The 20,304-nt window shown below is 38.5% G+C and overlaps 1 protein-coding gene and 1 long non-coding RNA gene across 2 annotated transcripts in view; both read right to left on the reverse strand.

Moving 5' to 3' along the window:
- Positions 1-20,304, reverse strand: part of ctnna2 (catenin (cadherin-associated protein), alpha 2) — a gene marked incomplete at its 5' end in the record, with an annotated part of 288,570 nt that overhangs the window by 131,471 nt on the left and 136,795 nt on the right.
- The window catches only part of LOC116699827 (uncharacterized), a 16,488-nt gene continuing 9,479 nt past the window's right edge, over positions 13,296-20,304 (reverse strand). The window contains exons 2-3 of the long non-coding RNA XR_004334518.1: positions 18,312-18,317; positions 13,296-13,305 (exon numbers count right to left, since the gene is read on the reverse strand). This is a non-coding gene — a long non-coding RNA (uncharacterized LOC116699827). The remainder of the gene's footprint in view (positions 13,306-18,311; positions 18,318-20,304) is intronic.

Below are 20,304 nucleotides of genomic sequence, written 5' to 3' on the forward strand. Positions count from 1 at the left end.
AGAGATGGAGAGAAAAAAAAGCTTGTTAAAATCTTAAATTTCTGACATCAGAACAGGCTTATTTAAATATACTTCTGTTTAACTGTGAAGAACTTTTACTCAATTAGAGACCACAGATATTTTTCAGACAATTTAAAAGTGTAACAGATTGCTATGGCAGAGTGCAATGGTGTGTTTGCACTGCATGGACCAGCGAGCCGGGAGAACCATAGTTAAACTGATAATGGCGCACTTAAAGTCTAACTTGCGACAGCAATCAAAGTCGACAGTGAAAAGAGGAAGAGCAGAAAGACACGTTTTTATTGGGAGACTGTGCTGACAATGAGCTGACAGTGAAACTAACATCCCACTCTGCCAACCATGCAGCACAGCACAACAAGGCTATACAAGTTTACAGTATAACACCTCCCCTGGTTCTGTGCAATCTAACAGTTGTATGGATGTTAGGGCTTGATCCCATCATTGCTGTTACTTCCTTCACACTTCTTTCACACAAACTGTAACAATGCCTGCCACTGGATCCATGATTTTTTTTTAATGACTTGCATGAGTTTCTGAAGTCTGAAATAGGCTGAATACAGCTTTGAATGTATCTGTGTAAACCTTGTTAGACACTGATGACCTCTCCCAGGTGCCTCAATGTGTACAACCAAATATATACTGAGACAGTGGTGGAAATTACCTAAGCACATATACATACTTATACTATACATACTTAAGCTATAGTGCATAGTTTCTTTCGCCCCTATGAAGAATTCTAAGTAATGACCTTGACATGATACAACCCTTACGTAATCACTCATGCACCCCCACCCCTCCTCCAGGCAATTGCTTGTAGCCAAGGAGGACACAGAGGATTAAAAAAACATGATGGACTCTTTACTCTCTTTAGTTATCTGTACTGGAGATTCGGCATGGGAAAGTCACCAGACAACACATTTTTCCAACTTTCTCACATGATTAGATAATGAAGAATTTGCCTTCAGGGATTCATTATGCCATCCGCATACATCAACAATTCCAATCGCAATGACTTTAAATAAAATGTGACATTGAAAACAGCTCCTGAATTACTAGCCATGAGATATTCTAGGAATATTTCTATTTGTGTGCATCCTGTCCCAGAAATGCTTGTTACTAACCTAGTTCTAGGGAGTTTTCTCCCCGGAGCCCTTAACTTTTTTTTCCCCCCATCATATTTCCTTGGATTAGGATGGAAACAAGATCTTGGTTGCAGCTGTCGCCGTGGTCCTGCTACAATCCCTGCCACACTCTGCTCCGCTCTGCAATGCCCTGCTGCATCCTGTTGAACCCTGCTGCATCCCGCTACGGCTACCTATGCTCTGCTATGCCTCGCTACACCTTGTAACGCCCTGCAGTGCCTTGCTATGACATGAACTACTACGACTACCATTTGTAGTCACGGTTCAATTATCTTTATTGTAACTTTTATTGCCACTCTTCATCACACCCCAACCGTCACTGTCTGACACCGCCTACCAAGAGTCTGGGTCCGTCCGAGGTTTCTTCCTAAAAGGGCGTTTTTCCTTGCCACTGTCGCACTAATTGCTTGCTCCTGGGGGAATTACTCGAATTGTTGTGGCTTTGTAAATTATGTGTGGTCTAGACCTACTCTATCTGTGAAGTGTCTTGAGATAACTTTTGTTATGATTTGATACAAAAAATAAAATTGAATTGAATCTGACCACAATGTCAATCTGTGAATGTGTAAACTGCTTTAATACAGAGATTTAACCTGTTTCCAGGAATGTGCAATTTCAATATTAGCTAATGACAAAAAACTAGATCGTCCAGTGCTTATCACTGAAATGATAAATGTTAAATGTTTGACAGTACATTTATTTAACAAACTATATACAGTATATACTGTATGCTTTGATCCATGCTTTCCCAAGCCTTTTCATTCACACATACTATCTACATGTTGGAGGTGGTGGTTGGATATATGCATATATATATATATGTTGATGTTTAAATATCACTATGAAAATAGGCTTATAAAAAACAAAAAGAGCGGATTGGTAAACCTCTATAAATGAGAGCTTATTTTCTCTTCTTGCTGATAAAAATGCATGCAGAATCAATCACTGTTAAATTCAGCGGATGAATTCACATCTGTTTTGGCATTCTTGCCACTTAGTGGATGGCAGTATAAGACCAAATTATGTGAAATGTACAGTCAATTTATAGTCAATGTCAGCCTTGCCAGTATGTTTCCTCTTGTCTGCTTTAGTAGAGTCCGCAATGCACAACCATGCTTTCCTGATTATTTTTAGAAAATGAACCCAATCACTTTGAAAATCAACCTAATACCTTTTTGAACAAAATACATTTACAATCAGATCACTGAAGCTAATGTTTTGTGACAGCGGTATTGCTTTTAGTTAATGGGTTACAAATTTCCATTGGCTCCAGTTTCTCAGCAAGTGTATTAATGACAAATGAGAATTCACATTGTATAATTGAAGAGGAAAATAGGTGTGATTCAAAAAGAAATGTGCCTTCTTTGTTTTTCCTCAATTTTGTTCATTTACTGTGCAAACTGTAAGGTTGCCCGATAGAGCTGAAATAGCTAGCTTAACCGTAGGAATGCAGAGAAAGGGATTACTTTTATAGTTTTAAAAATGCATTAGAAACACATGCAGTATATGTACAGAGTTCAATCACATTTGAAGAGAAGAATACAAAGGCAGGGGACAAACCCATGTTTAAGGAAATTTAAAGAGATTAAAATGAAACATATTTCAGCTTTGGGCATTACTGTACGTTTAAACAATAACTACAAGCATGGAGGTCTTGGAGAGGTAATGGTCATGAAAATACTGCAAAAACAAAAGAGCACAGATTTGCATAACAATACTAACACAGTATACATTCCTGTAAAGGAAAACTAATTGGAAGAAAAAGCAATTCCAGTCACTCTGGGTAATGAATTTCCACACATAGTGCTTACTTGCTAAAAAAATTAATTAAAAGATGACGGTAGAAAATGTATATTTAAATAACATTTAGCTGCACTAAACTGTTATGTCACTTCCTAACTCTAGAAAACCAAAATGATTTCATATTGACAGCTTTGCTACAGTATTGTGCCATTGACAGTTTAGAATCAATCCAGAGAAGGCACTATTTTTTCATCCAGTACCTTATGATTGGACTAATGCTTGTTGTCGGTATGTGTTAGACTTTGTTTTTGATAGGTTGGACTTTGCACGAGATAAACAAGGTTAGACTTTAAAACCTATTCCCCGGGAGTGTGACAAATTAAGGGGTTCAGGATGTTTTACACAGATCTGCCTCATGTGTTAATAATTCTGACCACCATAATCCATCAAGTTTCAACTCTAGCAGCATTAATTCAATCATTCTAATAATCAAAATGGTGGCTCTGAGCCCCTGCTGCGGGGCTTAGTGATAGTGTACGGAGAATGAAAAGGCACATTAAAATGGGCTAGAGCATGCAATCCCCCAAAAAGGCATTTGCTGCGCTCTGCATGCACCAAGGACATGCAACAGTAAGGTCAGGATCAAACATTGGCAGAATACTGAATAAGTCAGCCTCCTGGGCTGGGATTCCTGTATCATCCTCCCTTGTCCAATGGTAAAACGTCTGATCGCTCTAGATACGCTGTCCCTGAAGGCTTGCTGAACACTTCCCACATGCAGCACAAAGTCTGAAGTATAATCAGATACAGTTTATGCTGATACAAAAAATAAATGTGCGTATTAAAGAATTCTCAACATATTGTGACATAACATTAGTTTGGTGAATTTCCCCACTCCACACACCTAATTTATCCCTTTTCAAAAAGGTCCTCTCTGGCCAACATTTGGTCACAAATGAGTAACCTGCAACATAACCAGAAACCAACCAGTGAAGGTTACATATACAGTATATTGTCAGAGTTAAACAAAATCTCTGAATGTGATTTACAGGCTCTTTTGTAAAACATTAAGTGCTCTGCCTTTACTTTGAGAAACCTGCACAGGCCGGGGCCCTGGAAGCGTGATTATACTGTTGCTAGGTAACCACAGAGTCAGCTGCTGTCCACTACATTGCTTTTATATCAGTTAATGTAAGACTAATTACAGGAGGGAAAAAAAACATACATGTAACATTTGAGTCACGACGATGCAAATCTGACGCCAATTATTGTGATTTTCTTTTATGCTGAAACAGTGGGCTGAAATGACCAATAATATATTTTTGTCACTCTCCCTCTTTACAAAAACAGCTCTGATGTGGAAGAAAAACCAGAAGAAAGCCTCACCTCTGTTGTCATTTGATTAGACGGCAGAGAAAAAGCTGTGGTGATGTACGCTATTTTTTCTGCACACAGTTGAACACTTTTTAACTTGGGGTGCTCAGGGCATTTCTAAAAAACATGTAAGGTGTGCTGAGTGGATAAAAGTGAGGTGCTCTGGGTACATAAGCAGCATACAAAGCTCCTCATATCCAGTGAAAACAACTACAAACGGCAGCTCATTGGCATAAAGGTGTCCGGTGTGATCACCTGCTCATTGCAGCACCCAAAGTCTTTAATTTCAGTCAGTCTCTAAATGTTGAACATGAAATCAATGAGTTGGGAGCTTAAATTGGCATGTATTGCAAATCTCTAATCTTACCGGTGATAAGCACACATGAAACCATATAACTAGTCAATGTAACTTTTTGTTAGAATAGCAAAAGAGGTAAATTAACATGGGAGCTGATCATGTTACACTGTGTTTCTTCTGAGGCAGTCAAATGAGAGCAGAGAATACACAGTTTCTTTGTGGAATTTCATTTGCACGTACCCTTCAGGCAAGTGTTGTTTCCTCCTCTATTGAAAGCATTTGAGACTAGAGTGTGGGAGTGGGAATGAGAGTTGTTGTTTTAAAGCTGGCACTAATGAAACCCATGGGTCTGTAATGACAATGGGAGGCTGTTTGATGATAACGTATGTGGTCCAGTCTGTGCTTTGTGTTTGGCCTTGCATGTGCGTCCACATGTGTGCAATTGTAATAAAATAAAAAATAGCTCCATACGATTGGTTTTGTTACATTTTAAGAACTTTTGAAAGCTGCCATATGTTCCTCTTTAATCTTTTGATGTTTTGGAGTAAATGATGGTAGGATAACTCACCACACCTCAGGTGAATTTCCAACTTAATTTCTGAATCTACAGATGAAATGAATAAGAAAACCTTTCACCTAATGCATAAATCTATTTTAACACAGATGTGTATAAACAAACAGACTACAACCAGCTCTTAAAGCATAACTCTCGCCAAAATGCAACCTAGGATCTTTTTTTAATATACCCAGGTCAAACTTTCATTTAAAAGCATAATTAGAACAGAAACGGCACTTTTAGGATTGACCATATTTTTGTTTTGGGTACAATGGCCTTTTGAATGGGAATGCTAGGGGCAATTCTCTGATAGCATTACAATCAATATTTTTAAAACCCTACAAACACTGACAACACTTAAACTTTACTTAAAGTATCACCAGAAGCTCTAGACATGAATTCAAGCATTGAGAACATTGTTTGTGTACACACACTCTTTTTGACTGGTGAGATGGCAGCAACCGGAAAACCAACAGCTAAAGAGAGTCGATCAAAAACTCTCACAAACAATGTTCTCAATGCTCAAGTTCATGTGTAGAGCCCCTGGTGATATTTCGAGCAAAGTTTCAGTGTTTGTAGTGTTTAAAAGAAAAATAAGTGCTTTTGATGTGATCATAGAAGTGCCCTTAGCACTCCCATTCAAAAGGCCATTGGGCCCAAAACAAAAATACGATGAATCTTAAAAGTGGCGCTTTTGTCCTAATTATGCTTTTAAACAAAAGTTTGACTTGGGTACATTCACAAAAAGACCCTAGTTTGCATTTTGGTGAGAGTTACGCTTTGAAGCAGGTTATGCTGTAAATGTTCCAGCTGCTCACAATGGTTGAAAATATATATATTATGATTTCTTAACCCTCATGATGTCCTTGTGTCAAACTGACCCGTTTTCCTATATTTTAATTACCCAATTGTAATTATCCAAAATAACATGACTGATTCCACAAAACGCTCTTTGGGAAGTACAAATCTCTACTTGCATTAATTTTGGGGCGTCTTATTCAATGTTAAAGCATGTGGAAAAAAAAAATTGAAGTGGTTTTGAAATAAAAAATTGACATATTCCAGTCAACATACATTCCTTTAATTGTAGTTAAAATAATTCCTAATTTCTGCTATTTTAACTCAAACATTAGGTATAATTTTAAAAGTTTATTGACCATAGATTCCAAAAATAACTGTAAAACTCAAGTTAATGAGTGTTAGTGTTAGGTGGTGTTGAAAACGTAAAAAAAGTGACAAACATTGAAAAAAAGCATCAAAAGTGTTAAAAAAGGGACAAAAACTTAAGAAAAGTTAAAAACATCAATAAAAAGCATCAACAAAAGTGCTGATTTTTAATTTTGACGGGAAGACAACACAAGGGTTAACTTTGTGGCCAATATTCAGTGTGATAGTAAACAGTGTACATCTTCCATATTGGAAATAATCTAACCAATAAGGAATAAAGTTCTCTTATTCTTAATATAAACAGTTTCTGGCATTATTCCAAGACCTACGGCTCATTACCTGGTAACCTTATTACACATCACATTTTTAGCATTTAAAATTTATATAATTTCATTCAACGCATATGTCAAACAATTAAAGCTTAAAAACAACACCCTCATATGAAAGTAACACAATTCTACCTGAACAGTTACAAATCAATATCCTGTATATACTTTAATATAAAAAAACCTTACAAAATAATTCTTTATTCAACTCTCTCAAGCTTAAAGTATACACTAAACACTAAATAAGCTGCAATCTTTTTCAAATCCCAGCCTCTCTGTCACAAGAATAGCTCCTATTCAAGTATAAAGGGAAGAGACTGAATTCATGTATTACAGTCTATTGTGTCTTTTATTAAAATGTATTGCTATTCTTTATTTTTTTTATATTTTGTCGTCTATATACTTCCAAACTCACAGCTCTGTCAAGCTCTGTCAGATACAAGTTGCTCCAGTCCTCCTCTATCTCTCCCCTGTCTAAACCGACATGTTTCAGACGTTTTAATGCCCAGATATCTGACAAATATCTCTAATTCATAGAATCTTACGTACATACGGAACTCGTATGTAGTTTTAATAAAAAGAAAACACCAAGGAAACAATACCACATGTGGATTGACATTAAAATCTCACATTTCAAAGTGAAATTGAAAAAGCACAACCAAAACTAAAAATGATTGAAAATCACTTTGCTGCCATTTTCCTTTCGGATCCTTTTACTGAGACATTTACAAGCATAATTATTTTTTGTACCTATAAGATTTAATAAACAAGAAAAGAAAACAATACATTTTGCTGGTAAATATGAAACTGTTATTGTAACCTTGACATGAGATGGAAGGAACAATAGAGATTGAAAGCGAGTTAAAGGTTTGGAGGACAGAGAGTGAACAATGCCAAAATCCAATACAACCAGATGGTCTTTGGAACAAGAATCGCCTAGAGCAATCTAACCCCCCCCCCCCAACACACACACACACACACACACTCCCCAATTTACTGTATATTCAAGCATGGACCCACACCAGACGTCCCCTTGCTCCATTCTCAAATTTATCTAAGAATGGAACTAAAGACATCCACTGTGCATTTTGTACAACTGTCTACATGCTGTTAAAGTGATTGAGTTGCAAGTAGGTGATTATGAGATAATTTTTTAGAGCAAGAGATGCTGAGGATGATACATTGATAATGTTTTGATAAAGATACACATCGAGTTTCTCTCTCTCTCCTATTGTTTTTAATTGTGTTTTAATAGGCATTTATGTTTTCACTCTGCTTTGATCCTATTAAAAGAGAAGCATTTTTCAGTAAACGGTGAGGGCACAGAGGATAGAAAAAACATATCTAAATATCCTGAACAAATGGTTTTATTTCCTTGGATGAAGGCAAGCACAAAGTAATCAGTGAGCAACCTCTCTTGTCCCTCTTTCACAAGCCCACGCACCAACACATCCCACACTTGCAGATATACTGAGAGAAGACGGGTTTGTTATTGGCCACAGTGTAGGAGACTCATCAATCAATCATGAATTAATGGTTCGGCCATCTCATTGAAACACATGCACCCCTGCAGTCACACAACCATACGCACACAGGCTCTTGGCCTTGTGGACACACATGACTCAAAATCAAATCACAAAAAGCCATTTTATAACACTGAGCTGTGATTCAATAGCTGTGATCATTAAATGTTATTTGAAAAAAAACAATCTTTCTTTCAGATCCTGTTGCTATGCTACAAATCCTATAATTCTACAGTGTACCATATTAAAAGGACACATACGTACAGTATCTGGATATAAAAAAACAACAACAAAAGCATCTTATCGTCACAAAATGAGCTTACAGTGTTTTGACTCTTAAGCAATATCATGGCGCTTATTTGTCCATTGAACAACAGCTAGAGGGCCATGTGCCAAATGTCTTTTATGGAGAATACTGGCATACATGTTTTGGTCCATACCAGCCATAAGGGTGTCTGTAGGGGGTGGTGAGAAGGGATATGCTCTCCAGTCATTGTTGTTTGCGAGGCCACTGAGCCTCTTGATCCCTGGGTAATCTCCAGCTATCTGTCTGAGTTATCACCTCTCCTGATTTAGGTCACCCTGGCTGCTTTCGGTTTTTAGGTTGGCCACCAGCCCCCACAGAGAACACGCACAAAAAATCCCACATGCAATTGGACAAGAAGGTAAACATGGAGCCTTACTGCATTGAAAGCATACACATTAGCGCACTGCTCTCCCCGGTAAAACTGAATTCATTTGGGGAAAGAAGAATCCCATTTTACTGATGTTTTAATATCAAATAAAAGATTTCAGGAGGTCTAACCCATGCCTGATTTTCTATGACACTTCAGTAAAACTAAGTCATTTATGTCACAAGTCAATAGCGCAAAGTGAAAAGGTCCCTAAAATTCACCATTACTCATACTGTCTGGCAGCTTGTCTATTGTTTGGTATGTTGGTTTATAGCAACAGTTATATGTAAGTCTTGTTGGACATAGTAATGCTGAGGTAGTTGCATAGTGTTCATAAAAACAGTATTACTAATATGGTTGATAGGAAAAAGGGTATCATTATTATGTCCCTAATTGAAAAGATAATATGAAACTGTTCAGTGCCATCAAGTAAATAATCTATATTAATTTATTACAATTCAATTACTGTTATGCAAAAAATAACTTGCAAGCACAGTATTAATACATTATCATTAGTGTGGTAAATTTTTCCTATTCCTCATTTTAAATGTTATGTCTGAGGTAATTCCTTTTTTAACATGAACAGTTTGTGTTCCAGTTTGACGACTTGGTGTCATGTAGGGAATGAATGTTTAATTTGTCATGTTACCCAAAAACATCTTGATAAGCCTAATTTTGCCCGATTATGCTGAACTAATGTCACATCATTGGTTACAAAAATGGTTGATCCACTGAAATATAAGTAACATTCTTTCCTCATATCTTTCTTTTTAAATCCTTTACCAGTGGAGCATGCTGTGCCTCATTTTCAGATCCGACTACAGCTCAGTGTTACTCACCCAACACCTCCAACCCCACCCTAAGCTACGTGGCTCTCTTGCACCATATCATCTCCTTATAGCCAACACTTTTCAGCTCTGTGACTAACAGTTCGCTCCCCGGCCCTTGAGGAAGACTAATATCCTGTCCTCTTGCTGTAATGAAAAAACGTCGGCCATGGAAAAAGGATGAAAAAGTCTGGATAAAGCTGCTCATGGATCCGGCCTGGGTGTGGTACCAGCTCATTGTTGCAAAATATTTTTAAGCAGGGTTTAAATGGATAAGATCTCCAGCCGTGCTGTGGAAAAACGTATTGTTCTAACTTCTGGTGTTGGAGAGGGCTTTGGTGATGCAATACCTTTTTGTAGAATACGTTATAATTCATGGTGTATACAAATTATAAACAATATGTTGACTATGATGGATCACGTGTGAAAAACTAGTCCAATTCAGTAGATAATTTGAAAAATATGTTTTACAGGTTGTTTTCAATTTTTTGAAAATGTCTTTTTAGTATATTAAAACGGTCAGTCTAAAATTGATTAGATTACCAGTGTTGTGGATAATATATAATGACAACTGGTTTACATCAAGTTAAATTTAAAAATGTTTAACCCTCAAACATAGAACTATTCAACAGATTAAGATTGTAAGGGAAATAGTAACCCAATTGGTTATTCTGAGGAGGCATAAATTCATTCTGCAGTTTTTAATGGAACTGTTCACACACTGTATCAGTGTGTTTTACACACACACTGATACAGTCTGTATCATGCCTGACTTGAGAACAAAACCAGCAATAGTTTGGGACAGTGTGACTAAATGCATCCATTCTTTATAGATGGAATTACTGACCTCCTGGGTCAATTGCAGTCTGTTGCCCAAGGCCTTATTCGAAAAGCTACCAATTGGGGTGTGTTCTCATGAACTTGACCTCATTACTAATGTCTCAGAGAATGGGTGAAAAAAGCCAGTTCCCTCTTGCTTCCCAACATATAATACATCACTTGCCATTATGTAGTCAACATCCCTGTCTTTCTCCAACACTGGACCATTGTTTGAGTAAAATGGGTGGCATTGGTCACAAAGGAATGATTCATCATCCAGGCTATCTTGACAGTTTGACGTTTCCCACAGCACCAAGGGTCTGTTTAAGGCCCTTCTCAAATGCACATGTTTACAGGACCCTAGACAAAATCGTCATACTTTTTATATTTTCTCATTACAGTTGAAAGGCAAGGACTTCATTTAATGCCTGCTTTATCTCTTCTTACCATTACCAGGAGAAGTCATAAAATTGCTTCATGTTGGCATTTTATGTATTTCACTATGAATGTGACTACATTTTTTCATACATATCTGTATTTACTGTATATGTACAGTATATCAGTGCAGAGCTAGTATGGTTGACCTATACTGTGTATTGTTGTTCAGAGCGGATGTATTAAAAAGTTGCCATCTTAAGGATAAAAACACACTCCAAGCTGCTGTACACTTACAAAACATTATGTTGTAGTTCACACTGTTACCACACAGCATCTGGCTTTTGGCCTTTCATTGCTTAATTTGCAAACAGCATTTAGTTATAAGGACAAGTTGTCCTCAAGTCATGCAAGCCAAGTGAAAAAAAAAGGAATAAATTGGTAAGGAAAATTATTTTGTGGCATGTCAGATGCACAAACATATGCACACATGTATGCATCTCTCTCCAGCTCAGCGTAGGTGACAGTGGGAAAGCACTGAAAAAACAGTCTATGTTATTTAAACTTCCCAATCAAACTTTCATTGGCATAATCTCTTTAAAAGGTAACAGTTCCTGCCAGCCTCACCCACACATTGTGCCTTAATTACCTGCCGAAAAGGGCAAAAGTTAAGCTGGGGTTCTCTTTCTGCCTGCACATGCCTTATGTTAACAGAGTGACCTGCAGAAATTAGTGTTTGCACGCTGGTTTGAGTGAGTTTAGAAATGCAAAAAACCCAGGATGAACAAAGAACAACGCAACAAAGAAACTGATTCCCATCCTTATCCCTCACACCCATAGCAACAGTTATACTGTCTGCAGTGCAGTGAAATCCACTTTGAGCTTGAGTTTATTCAATAAGCCTCTATACACATACATCATTCATAGCTGATAGAGCTGCTTTAGAACATGATGCAGTCCCTACTTTCTTTACTGGCTTTAAAAACACGGCCGTCTATAATAAGCTGACTGTCATCAACCAAAAACAACCATATAGGTGAGCACCCCCATATAGCCAAAATGGCATGATCCTCGTTTCATAACTAAATGAAATGATCCATAATACATTTAATCTCTATGTTTAATTTCTATGAGTTTTGGAAGGAGGTTCAACGAGCGCTTGCAAACATGGAAATGTGGTCGAGCGAGATAGAAAGTGACTAAAGAGAGCAAGCGTTGTTAGAACAAAGCAGTGAATCACAAAAATAAAATGTTTGCTCTGTTTCAACTAGAAATGCAGCTGTAGCAAGAATCACACTCTCACGAAAATTATCCACATTCATTCATATTAATCATGATACAAAATATATTCAGCTACACAAAGCCTGAATGTTGGAAGTTACAACAGAAGTACAAAGAGTCATTCCTGTGAAGATAATACATTGCCTTGTTTCGTCTCATTGGTGTGGACTGGCATTGCTGGATTGCACGCAGGTGTTGCAGCGCCTCTGGAATGCAGCACTGTGGCACATGGTGGAAAGAAGGGGTAAGAGCCCCAATAACACATCCAAGGAGGGATGCTGATCAGATTAAAAAAATACTGTATGTTAAAAAAATACTACAACAACCACATCAGAGTCACTGATTGGGTTGTTGGGCAGATTGGGACACCGGTCCAAATTCAGCCACACAGTCAGTGTCTAGGTGACAGTTCACAGCAAGCACTGACACCTGTGTTAGTAACATGCAATGAGCTAACAGAGCAAAGAGAGACAATTGACAACACCAGTTCCCAGTTAAAGGCTTTTGGAGGATTCATTATGGAATTCATCGGAATTGGACAAACAACAAGTGCATGGCTACTGTCGTTAGGGAGGAAGGATTAAGAACGGCAATTGTGATGTCACTCTGGTAGTCACTTTTATTGGATTTGTGAAAGAAATGTAAATATGGTTGTTTGATCATCTAATCGTTAAAGCTGTTCTGTGAGACAGGAAGACTTATCCAGAATTTTAGCACACAGTTGGTGAACATGAACAAAAGTAATGATTCACCATAATAGCAGTGGATATTTTAAAGAGCCTATATAATACTCCTTGGGCTGTGCTTGCTGAGGCAGCACCAATGGCAGCACACATGGAAAACTGGGGCTGGCATTCTTAATCAGTGACATCACTAATTGAGTAATGTGGGCAAAGCGCTTTTAGGCAGTTGAGAAAAGTGCTGTCGGTGGGAGAGAAAGCTCCATTTCCAGTAGCATGTGTTTTTTTGTACATTTATTACATACACTAAAACTATACTATATAACACTAAAAAGATGGGACAAATCAAAAAAAGCATAATAGGGGCTCTTTAATGTTTTGGAGTGATGGCTTCTACATCAGTAACTAAAGCAGTGGCCTCTTAATCAGGAGCTACAGTATCTACCAATATGTTCAAAAAGCCAACTGGTGATCTATATCAGATCAGAAGGCTAACATTCTGACCTACAGCTTATATTGTTGCCTGGAACACGATCAGTTATTAACAAAGCTTATGACAAATCTGTCTTTATGTCTTCAAGGGGGAATTTTGGCTTTGCAATTGGAAACATTATTTTTTAGAATGACAAAGTGACCTGTGTCTGACCTTACAGTAAATGACATCCAGCAGTTTACACATAAAAGAAATGCTTTTCCTGGAAAGGGGTGATATCTCAGCGTACTTATGAATGATTGCTGGAAAGGCCAGAGGAGCCTTTAACCGAATCCTGAGAGATCCGTGGCTATTTATCTGATAGCGTGACCTGCTATGGCACAGTGAGTTCTGTCCGTCCTCGTTCAAGAAGTAAAGCTATGGCTCTGTGGAGCTGCCTTTGTAAAGGCAAATTGTACAAATGCACTAAGCTCAGTTATGATATTAATGTGCTACGATAAAATGAGCTCAAGAGGGGCTGCATGTCATGGCATATGATCAGTGTTTCTAATGAAAGTGGGAAAAAAAACAAAGTGAATGAATGGATGCCAATGACCTTGGCCAAGAGATAAAAACAGAAGTGTAATTTTTTTATCCAAATGTTATTTAGATAGTGTGAGACTAGAAAAAAAGTTTTCAAAAAAACATGTGACATTAACAAATGATAATTGTTGTATCACCATCCTTTGAGGATCACTGTGCGGGCAACAAGGATCCTGAGACAGATGGAGGCCCATCTGAGCAAACCCACAAACCAAAAGGGCCATCAATCAAAGTCTGTCTGTTTTATTGGGGATGCGCTGTGATTTGAGTGTAGGCATCATCCTGTCTGCCATCAGAAAAACAATTTCACAAACTCACAAACACAGGAGCTGTCAAAGCAACCAATGTGTTTATGGGAAGGTTGGGCGACTGGAGAGTGGACAACCGAATCAACTCTGTAACCTCTGCAGACCTCGATCAAGCTGCATATTCACCCTTGTCATAAGTAATATTCAAAGTCTCTCATCTATTGCATTCTGGGTTTTACATCCTGAAAAGGACTCCCCAAATAGGCACCCATAAGCTTTGCAATTTAGGATGTCAGCATCCGTAGGGAATTCTAGATAGTTGCTCAAGTTTTGTGCCTTGCTGCCTGGAGGTTGAGGGTTTGGCAGTGCTCTCCAGTTGGCTAATTAAAGTCTAAACGAATGCATAAATAAATACAGATGGGAACTGCGATTCATGGGCAGCTTGGGCTCTAAATGGGCGGTTGGATTTACAGTAGGGTCAGAGTCAGAAAAGCCTCATCCAGTCAGACACATGAAAGACTGAAAGAATGTCTGTGTGTATGTGTTTATGAAAGAAAAAAAGAGGAAAACAAGATTAATGAGAGAGTGGATAAGAAAGACAGAAGAGAGGAACAGGATGAAAAAACTAGCATCCCTCGATGCATAGCAATGACTTGCAAAGGCCATATTTAGCCCAAGCAGTATGGCATCTCAAGTCAGAGGCAATAAACCATGATACCCTCCGAGAAAGCTGTAAAACATTCTGCAAACATATTGTACCTTAGGAAATGGTATCCATTATTTTCATTTAGTAAGGCTTTTGGGAGGTCAAAGCTCCCTTATGAACAAGAAACAAATTATCTACCAAGTCATTTGTATCTGCAGCAGGAAAATATTTCTGACTCTGAATAAAGTCTGCCGGCACATATATGGACAAAACAAGCATGAGCATGAACGTTGCAAATTAGTAACAACCAGCATAAGATTAGCTTAGCTACACATGTAAGACCGGAAACAGAGGGAAACAGCAAGACTGGCTTTTTCTAAAGGTAACAAAATCCTCAAAACACCTCAGAAGCTCTCTAAATAACATTGGGGTTTTAAGGGTGTTATGTGCCAGACTATTTCTTGGCTGGGCAAACTCATTGTGATGACAAGACTCCAGGAAATGAGCTTTAGATGTGCTGGTAAGCAGATTGTGTTACCTTTTGACAAAGTCAGGCTGTTGGTTACAAGAAAGCAAATAAGTGTATTTTGTTTATTGTCAAACTAGTAACTGGCAACTGTGGTTGCCAGTTATATGTGAGCCTATTAAACTGTAACACATTGCACAGATACAATTTCAGTCTAAATCTTTGCTTGTGTGAGTGTGACCTGCCTGACTAAAGTGGCTCTATCTTCTAATACCAATCTCTATAGAAAGACAAGATATGACACAAGCTAATACCTGCCGCCTGTGTTATAATGAGCTCGTTAAACTATATGAGTCCTTGTTTCCAAAGAGGACCACTAATCAGCCTCTGCAACATGTACAAGTCCATAAACTTTTACTGGTTTCCACCCATTGCATCCCCAGCCATTAATTGTCAGGGTGGGCGGTGTGTTTCATTACTAAGTGAAATCTAACCTTGTTCAAAAGTAAATAGACCAAGAATATAAAACATGTCTGATGACTCACAACACAAGTTAAGTGAGAGCATAATTTCACAGAGCTATGATTAAAAAATCCAATGCCATTTAATTTCTCATATCTCACACAGCTATTTTATTACATTTACTACCCTGTACATATTTTAATTTAGTTTACTCACAGCCTTTAATAAATTAACACAATTAATTAAGTTTTAACTGTTATGTAAACCACAGGATATTTAGTTTGTAAGCGGTTAATGCATTGCGATGTACAGTATGGATAGAATAAAGAGGTCATATTGGAAAAACAATCAATGCAATTCTGGTTGACTGGATCTAGTGTTGAGTGCTCTCAAATCAATGGCTGTGAACAACTTCTACATCTTGTACCCCACTTGATAATTTTGATCCTTTAAGGAACTCATTTATAGTATGAACACACACACGCCTACTTGTACTGTAATGCTGCTCTCACCATTAGCCACTCTCAGTTTCATCATCTCATTTTGATGGAGCCCCCCCCCCACAAGTCAAAGTAAAGTCAGCTTTATGTCAATTTCTTCACATATCAAAACATACAAAGAAATCAAAAGCGTTTCCCTCTATCCCACGGTGACAACAAAGACATTTAACCAATTTGGTCACAGACAAACATTCAAGTAAACAATATAAAAAGTAAAAATAGAAGATATATACAATGAGGAAAATAAGAGCAGCAAAATTGAGGGTAAAAATGTGCAATTATGCATACAGTTGACAGTCAAGTAAGTTGCAAAAGTCAGGCGTAGCTAGCATAGTGGGGCCGTTATGTAAGGCAGCAGAAATGGTTCCCAAGTGTTTTCAGGACAACAAAAAGTGTGCAAGTGTGCAAGTGGAGTAGTGCAAGGCAAGGCAGCCATTTGGGTCCAAAGTCCAGGATATTTATATAACTGAGGGTAGAGGGGGGGAGAGTTCAGCCTCCTAACAGCCTGTTGTATGAAGCTGTTTGTGAGTCTGGTGGTGCGGGAGCGCAGGAGGCTTTCCTCCTCTTCTGTACCTCTTTCCAGAGGGCAGTTGATCAAACAAATTGTGAGCGGGGTGACTTGCATCACTGACAATTGTGGTGGCCCTGTGGGTGAGGTGGGATGTGTAAATGTCCTTCAGGGAGGGGAGTGAAGCACCAATAATTTTTTTTTTCCCCTTACAGCTGTGTTCACTATGCGCTGCAGGGCTTTCTGTTGTATTCAGTGCAGCTTCCGCCCACACAGCAACACAGCTGGAGAGGACGTCTCAATGGTGCCTGATAGAACGTGGTTGATGGCTGTGGTGGAGCACTTACTGCGGAGTTTCCGTCAGGAAGTACAGGCGGCGCTGGGCTTTCTTCGCCAGTGATGCAGTGTTGGTGGTCCAGGAGAGGTCTTCGCTGATGTGCACCCCCAGAAATTTGGTGCTGCTCACTCTCTCCACCACAACACCGTCGATGGTCAGTGGCAGGTGTTGGATGTGACCTCTCCGGAAGTCAACAACAATCTCTTTAGTCTTGCTGACATTCAGCAGGAGGTTGTTGTCCCTGCACCACGTGGTCATAAGGTCGACCTCCAACCTGTATTGAGTCTCGTTGTCCTTGGTGATGAGACCCACCAGAGTTGTGTCGTCGGTAAATTTCACCATGTGGTTGTTGCTGTAGGTTGCAGTGCAGTCATGCATCAGCAGGGTGAAGAGCAGCAGGCTGAGCACGCAGCCTTGAGGGGCCCCCGTGCTCAGTGTGATGCTGCTTGAGATATTATTTCCAACCCGTACTACTTCCACACCATCGACATACCGACTATTAAATTGTAAACATTTCAATTTATTAAAAAGGCCAATTAAGATGATTGTGTGGCCTTGGTGGAGATATTCACTCTGAATGCCTTCTAGCTTCACTACATTTATTTAGGGTTTGTTACTGAAGTTTGTGCCGGTTTGGAATATTTATTCCGAGTACCGCATCTTTGTCCTTCTTTTTGCAGCCTGTTATTTGCATCCACTGACTTGAATACAGAATCATACTTGTTAACATTTTAGCCCTGAAGCATGGGGATGACTTGTGTGTGTGGAATGAATACATCATTCACTTCTGTCTGATAGTGATTTGTGGCCTGAAGTCTTTTTTGGCTGACAAAAGATAGACAGCTTGCTGGCCTGCTACCAACATGCCCCCAATACACATCTCTTGTACAACTAATACTGTAGCCTCGAAACTTTTAACTTAACATGTACACAAACTAAGTCTGCCAGGCTCCATGTTAAGCTTTTAAAACCCTATCAAATGTGAAATGCAATGCTAGCAAAAAGATATGACAACTTGTCATAAACAGAAGTCTAAAACAGGGCAATAATTCAGTGATGTCCAACAGGAGTCTACAAAGCCCAGGAAGTGATTGAGAAAAACAAAGCGAAACAGATTTTCCTCTTTCAAACTGTCTTTCACTCTCTCACCACCCAAAGTCACAAAGCTGCAATCCTTTATGACAAATATACAGTAGTTGTATAGGTTAACCGCTACCTCCATCCACAGGTCAATGTAAGTTTTTTTCTTCTTTTTTCTCCACATTCTACGTTGTGGACAAAAGCAGCAATCTCTGTTGCTTTAGTTGGCAGAGGTTCGCACACAGACCTCTCACTAAAGCACTTCCCCTTTTTATGTACTATTCAGCTTCTTTCCTTTTGCTTCAAAATTTCACAGAGTCTGGGAGTCAGTTAGATTAATATATTTTACCAATTGTGCTCACATCACTGAATAATCTGTTTACATTACAAGCATCTCCAAATTAAGATTTGTTTTCTTTTTATTTTACTGTTTCTATTCTACATATCACACATGTTGACTGCTGAGATTAAGCTGGACCAATACGATCGTTTGTTTTCTTTAGTCCATTGGCAGTTCTCCCTGAGCCTCCATATGCTGTTCCAAAACACACCTGGTCAACGTGCCTGCATAGTCACGTCATGACCATATCAAGTTTTACTGTTTGGATGAGAGGGTGGGGCAAAATATTGTGGTGCACAAACCCCCTCAGAAGGCACATAATATTTATAAACAGACTTGGTAAATGGCTTTTGTGCAATTTTGAAGTGTACCCTTTCCATTTTAAATATATTTTGAGATTCCTTTATCCAAAAATGTCAAAAGTGTATCTGCTCCTTTTGCAGCAGCACTCAAAGGGAGCAGATTGGACTCTGACTGTATAGCTCAGTTCAGTAATCATTTAGACCTGCACGCCACCACTACAATGTTAAAGGATTACTACGGTTTATGAATACTGAAATGAAATTACTTTAAAACTTAAAGTGACTACATGTAACTTTTAAATGTTTATGATTATAAATTATCTGTAACAGCAAACGGTACCAACAGTGAAAAGAACGCTATATTTATATAGTTTTAGTGATGCCTTTGCCCGGGTCCAATTTTCCCTGCAAACTCACAAATTGATTAATGGCAGGTAGACTATGGAGCTAGAATTGTATCTTTATTATGTGTGAGAAATTAAATAATCTGAGAGAAAAGAATTTTTTGAGAGAAAATTTTTTCATAACAATAGCAAAAAAAATCTCTCTCAAAATACTTTTTTAAACTCTCAAATATATATTTTTTACTATCAGTGTGAAAAAGAATTTTCTCAAAATAAAGTGTTTCTCTCAAAACTTTTCTCTTCTTGCTCTCTAAACCTAAGTCTTTGCTCTCGATTCTATTTTTTGCTCTGTCTCAGGATTTTTCTCTCAATGTGAAAATAGTGTCATGGGCGGGGCCACATTCCTATTGGCCAGTTGGGTGAGCACCGTCTTGTCTTGGGAGTCCATCGGAATCATTACACCATTTTCACCGTCATAGATAGATAACTAGCAGCCAGCCCACTTCTAAATAAATTACTTTTAATTATCTCAACACTTTTTAACAATCAAACTGAAACACTGGCGGTGAGCTCCAGGTCCTGCAGCCGCGGATAGACCGCCATCAGTGGGGCTCGGCCAGCGTGGAAACATCGCTAGAAAGCTTCACTGCTGACCTCGACCTGATCTGATCGGAGCTCCAGCGGGAAACGGAGAGCTCCAGACCCGGTAGCAGCGGCACATCCCTCCTTGAGCTCACAGCTAGTGTTAGTGGAATAGCCAGCTAAGGTTAGCAAATTAACCAACCAGCCCGCTTATGAATAAATACATTTTTGTTTTTCTAACACTTTTTAACAGTCAAACTGAAACACTGGCGGTGAGCTCCAGGTCCAAGCCGCCAGACCGGGAGCTCACCGCCAGTGTTTCAGTTTGACTATTAAAAAGTGTTCAGATAATTAAAAGGAATTTATGGCCAATTACTGGCCAATAGGAACGTGGCCCCGCCCATGACACTATTTTCATATCGAGAGAAAAATCCTGAGACTAGAGCAAAAAATTGAATCGAGAGCAAAGATTTAGGTTTTGAGAGTGAGAAGAAAAACGTGAGAGAATTTCTTTTCACACTGATAGCAAAAAATATATATTTGAGAGTTTAAAAAAGTATTTTGAGAGATATTTTTTTGCTATTGGTATGAAAACATTTTCTGTCAAATATTTTTTTCTCTCATAAAATGCTTTTTTGCTATCAGTGTGATAACTTTTTCTCTCAAAC

This window comes from Etheostoma spectabile, chromosome 2 (assembly GCF_008692095.1).
Source record: "Etheostoma spectabile isolate EspeVRDwgs_2016 chromosome 2, UIUC_Espe_1.0, whole genome shotgun sequence".
Taxonomy (NCBI): Eukaryota; Metazoa; Chordata; class Actinopteri; order Perciformes; family Percidae; genus Etheostoma; species Etheostoma spectabile.